Below are 6,041 nucleotides of genomic sequence, written 5' to 3' on the forward strand. Positions count from 1 at the left end.
TTGAGACTCAAAGCATGGCATCCTATCCCGGCTGTCATCATGCCTCCTGGGGAACTGACCTTAATAGGTTGGCTGAGGGTTCTAGTTGGCAAACTATACTTTTCCACAACTACCCTTGAAATGATGAATGTGTTGCACCAGAATCAAAAAGTACCAATACTGGACGTGAATTTAGCAAAAACTTACCAACCACAGTATCGGGGTGATCATAGACCTCTTCAACATCAAGGTGGTTCACCTGAGCTCGAGGAAAAGGATTGGGCTTCTTTGCTGCAGAGTTGTCGTTGCCGTTTCCATTTCCCTGCTTGTTCTGGGGACATTCGGTGGCATAGTGTCCCGTCTTCTGACACTTGAAGCAAGTGATGTGAGTCCGATCCTTCTGAGCTGGAGCTGAATGCTGTTGAGTGCCGGTACCGCCATTCCTGAAGTTGCTCTTGTTGCGGTGGTTCCCATTTCCTCCATGGTTGTGGCCTCCATGGCTGTGCACTGGGTGGTTATGCTGAACGTGTCCTCCAAACTTACCGGATCCAGTCCCGGTATTCCCTGAATAGGGGGTGTAGCGAGGCTTCTGCTGAGTGACAGAGTTGAACTTTGCAACCCCATACTTTCGCTTGCGGTTCTCCATCTGCTGGTGTTTCCCCTCCAAGATGAGGGCCTTATCAACCAGCTCCTGGTAGTTGTTGAAGGTGGCTACAGTCAATTGAATGCTCAGCTCATCATTGAGTCCTTCCAAGAACTTTTCCTGTTTGGCCGCATCATCGGCCACATCTCCAGGTGCATAACGGGCGAGCATGCTGAATTCATCGACGTACTGGGCCACAGAGCGATTCCCCTGGCGTAAGTTGCGAAACTCATGCTTCTTCAGACTCATTGCACCAGCTGAGACATGTGCGCTGCGGAAGGCTTGCTTGAATTGCTCCCAAGAGACTCCAGCAATGGGATAAGTGGTGGTGTAGTTCTCCCACCAAGCAGCTACACGGCCTTCAAGTTGATGCGCGGCAAAACGCACCTTCTCAGCTTCAGAACAACCAGGAGTGATAAGTTCAGGCTCCATCTTGCGGAGCCAATCATCTGCCACAATGGGTTCAATGCTGCTGGAGAAAGTTGGAGGGTTCAACCTCAGGAAACGGGTGAGATTGTCAGCCTGGGGTGGGTGACGGTTGTTGTTATTGTTCTGGTTCTAGATGATTAGCTGCATTAGGGTGTTTTGTTGCTGGATCAACTGGGTGAGTTCCGGCGGAAAGTTGGACTCAGGGGCGCGTCTCGGAGGCATCTGATGTATGTGGAGGGGTGAGATTAGCATAGAACAATGGTCTAAGAGTAATTACACTACCCATATGAATGCAACACACAAGTATCACACCACACATTTTATTCAATACCATCACAAGGTTCACACGGGGATACAAATTCGATAATCCTAAACATCGGCCTAAACGTATAACGATAAGGTAAATTTGGTGGTCTAGTCTAAGGGTCCTCCTCAGAAAAGCATGGTGACGGGTCCTTCGGTGGAACTTTCTTCATAGTCCTCGTCGTTGCTGATCAAGGGGGCTACGTCTCCTTCGGGATGAAGGTTCTCGCCCATGTCCAGTTCCTCCTCCAGGTATGCAACTCGAGTCTTCAGCTTCTCGATCCGCTCCAGAAAGTCCTTCGCCTCCAGTTCGTGCTCATAGTGGGCTTCCCGGGCTGCTTCTTCTAGTTCAAGCTCGCGGAGTGACAGTTGCTTGATCTTCCTGGCGTCCTTATCACATGATGCTCCAGAGTCCCGATGTACTTCTCCAAGGTCTGGGCATAAGACAAGAGAGCGTCCTTGGTCTTGCTTGAGATGATTTCTCCGTCTTCGTTTCTCCGGGATACGGTGAATAGGTCTGGAGAAATAGGGCAGCCTTTGTATTCTTCCTTGATACGTCCGAGTGCACAATGGATCGCCATGTCCCTTCCGAGAATCCAGTTGGGTGCGATGAACTTGAAATCCATCGGCTCAGTGCGCGGCTGGAATGTCCTTCCGGGAATGTGCACCTCGATCCTGTAGCGTGAATCCTCCAGGTAAGACGAAGTTGGCTTCCCTGTGATAGTCGGCAGAGCAATCCTCAAGTCCTTGGTGATTTGTACCAGCGCCATTCCGAATGGCATAGTGGCGTCGGGGTGGCAAAACTCCGTGAACTTAACAGGGATGAAGGTGGCCATCTAAACATTGGAAAATCGGAGAGAAGTCAGAAATGATCACAAGAGGAAATAGAAGATTTATAGACATAAGAGAAAAATAGTTTTCTTCCTAAGGCTTTTCCATTCCTAGAGGTTACGTCCTAAGGTCAGCGTGTGCTCTGAATACCATTTCTGTAGCGACCCGACTCAAGACGAGTCAAGCCTCTGGTGTTTCCGTACAATCCCAAGATCATGCTGGTACACACATAGTACATAATGTATATATTCAAGAGTTCAATCACACAACTTTATTAATCGAAATCTCATAAAGAGTACTTTATTACAATAAAGGATTACAATAAAGTGGCTGAAGGCCAACTCATGAGATATCTAACGAAGACTAGCGGAAGCATCAGGTAGACGAGTCCATCCGACTCCAAGGGCATGTCGCTGAGCGTCGATCGTAGCCTCACTCCTGGTCGGAAAAGTACTCTTCAACATGATACGTTGCAGCCGTGTAGGTCGGCATATTGAATATGCCGGCAAGTCATCAAAGAGAGGGGGTAAAATAATAATCAACTATCTCAACATGCATATTTGGCCGGTGGGGCTAAGTTTGGATAAAGCCAGTTTTATCCTAGAACAAGAGGGGTTTGAAGCAAAATATTACTACATTGTTTGTTGTTAACGAGATGGTTCCGCCAACCAATTCTCGTACCCGAATAGTTGTTAACACCCACATCATTATTAAGTTGTGTCGAGAGTTCAGGGGAAATTCACTGCCTTCGGCTCAAGTTGTCCATGACCGTGGACACGGCTAATCGATTAGGTTGGGCACTCTGCAGAGTTTTGCACACGTTCCCCACAAGATTTGATCGCCTCCGTGTTTGTCCTCGCACTTCAGGGTGTTTGAAGACCGGATGATCAAAACATGGTCATTCAACGGGTCCCTTTGAATCCCTGTCGGTGCCCATCTATTCCTACCGTTCGTCTACATCTGCTAGCACCGCCTGTCCAGAGTCGCCGCGTTCTCCAACCAAGCCAGAGCCCATAATGACTTGTGGCTGTGCAGGTAAGCCTTGAGTCTTGAAGTCTCCGTCCGTCTCTTCGAGCCTGGGTGAAGCTTTCCGCAGGATGACATGGCCTCTCCAGCATCCCGGGCATCCACTGGGTTCTCCAGGGAGCCGATCAACCGTCCTTCACCCAGAGTTGCATTGCGTCCGAGGTCTTAAAAATCTTGTCTTAGTCCGGTCTTGATTATTATATCAACCTCGCATCACTCGTGATAAACAGTCAACCGAGAACCCGTCTACTCAAGCATAGCATTAAGAAATTGTCGTCCCGGGGCCAAGTATCGGGGTTGTTGTGTTCCTACCACATGATACTACAACTTATACTAAAGTTTCCAAGTACCTAGGCAGCATGCAATTGGGCAAAGAAGGTGATCTACCATGCATCGAAAACATAGGTAAAATAACATGATCAAAATGACTTGCCTTGATGATAGTTGTCTTGCTCGAGCGCTTCTAAGTAACACGCTTCGCACTCCGGATGATCTACCGATACAAACACAAAGCACACCATAAGCACTTCAACCAAGCCACAAGAAAAACATAACATCACAAGTATTGATTTGCTAATGCCTAAGCAAAGGAGTTCATCACGCGCCGGTATGACAGGAACTTGTTTCTGTTGAAAACACTAGTAAAAATACTTTAACAATTTTCAAACTTCTACCACTGTAAGATTTTCTCACTAGGAAGCAGTAGAAAAAAGAATCAACTCAAAATCATTTTTTAAACTCCTGGAATAGGCAAAACAAGGTTTAAACTAAATCTGATCTAACTTATATTTGAAAATTTCAAACATCGACACATTATATGTTTTTAACAACTACAAGAAATTTGTGAGCTACTGGAAGAAGAATAAATGTCATTGGACTTCGGAATAAAACGTTGTGGCCAAAACAAAACAGAAACTTTTCTGTTTTTGCAATAGACAGAAAAATATAAAACTAACTAGTACTAAAAAAGAGGGTACACGTGGCATGTTGCTATAGGCTGCGGGTGCTGTTTGTTTCAAGACTAGGAGCAAACGGCCTAGGCTTTGCAAAAACTACTGGCTAAATTACTAAGTGAAAATAAACCGCTGGTTTTCTGAGCTAAACCGAAGGGATACTATTGGATCTAATCTATACCCTACATCTAAGATCTAAGGGTAGAGGAGAGCTACCGTGGCTGGCTGGCTGGTACTCCGGCGGGGGCGTCGCCGGCGAGGGGGAGGGGGGGCTCCGGGGGCGTGGAGGGGACGGGGCGGCGGTGGTGATCCTCCTCCGAGGGGCGGCTGACGGGGTGGCGCTCCAGGGGCTGCCGAAGTGCAGTAGTTCGCTGCTCCGACGAGGGGTGGCACGGGCTTCGGGCGGCGGCTCGGCGGTGGGAACGGGGCTGCGGCGGGAGTGGCAGTATATATAGGCCATGAGGGGGAGTAGAAAGGAAGGGGAGAGACAGAGGAATCAGGGAGGATCCCGGGTTCAGCTCGGTCTCGGGCATGATCTGCAGCTTTGGAAGGAGAGGAAGGAGAAGGTTGGCCGCGGGAGGGAGAGGCTCGGGCGGTGGGGTCCACTCGACAGAGAGAGGGAGGAGGGGAGGGAAGGGGCGGTCGGCTTGGATATAAGGGATTCGGGATCCCGGGTACAGGGATTCGGCCCAGGGCCTATATAGCGCTTGAGGCGGCGGCTTCTAAAGAAAAAAAAATTCCTAATTTTAAGCCTTTTCCGAAACAGAAAAATAAAAACTAATAAAAATGAAATAAATCAAAATAATAATATAGGGTATTATATACCAAAAAAGTCAGAAAAATATCCTCTACCCGAATAACATTTTTCCAAAGCAAAAATAAAAACTTAAAAAAAATGTTTTTTCAAAAATTCCCAATTTGCTTTATTTCTTTTTGCAATTATTTTTGCAAATATTCTTTGGCTTTCTTGGCTCAAATATTTCAGAAATTTGCCCGCACTTTGGAGGGTCATTTTCCTCCGCTCTCTCTCTTGCGTGCAAGAGAGTATTTCTCCGGGCATTTCCCGTGCGAGGAAAAAATGGAAATGCAAATCGAAAGACGAACAAATTCACGGGCTAAATTTATTTCAATCAACATGCATAGATGCTTAGCTACAATGTAAAACATTCCCAATTAGGAAAATTGGGATGTTACAAACAACAACAACAACATCAGCAGCCGCAGCAACAACAACAACAACAGCAACAGCAACAGCAACAGCAACAACAACAACAACAACAACAACAACAACAACACCAGGAGCAGCAGCAGCACCAGCACCAGCAGCAGCAGCAGCAACAACAACAACAACAACAACAACAACAACAACAACAACTACTACTACTACTACTACTACTACTACTAGAGCAACAACAACAACAACAACAACAAAAGTAGGAACAACAGCAGCAAGAACAACAACAACAACAACAACAAAAGTGTGTTGTGAAGTGAAGGTGCATCAATGAGATCAAAAGAGTTAATGGACGAGGAGCCATTGCTATATAAGCTCGACTTGCATTTACAATGGGAGATGATCAAAAATATTGGGAGAACAACATGAATGTTGTTTGACAAATAGAATAAGGCATAAGAATTTATTTGTAGAAATAATTTCTTGAAATGGAGCACTACAACGCAAGTTATAGCGAATTGAAGTATGAATTAAATTTTCATTAAAAGGTCAAGAGAAGTTAAACTGAAGTACGATGGTTATATACAAAAATATATGACATGAGTGTTTAGGGGTGAAATGAATCAATTGAAAAGGTGCTACTGTTTGCAAGGTAAGATCAAATGAATGTTCGAATACAAAATTGAATCGCTCAAATTTGTAA

The sequence above is a fragment of the Hordeum vulgare genome, chromosome 3H (assembly GCF_904849725.1).
Source record: "Hordeum vulgare subsp. vulgare chromosome 3H, MorexV3_pseudomolecules_assembly, whole genome shotgun sequence".
NCBI classification, from domain to species: Eukaryota; Viridiplantae; Streptophyta; class Magnoliopsida; order Poales; family Poaceae; genus Hordeum; species Hordeum vulgare.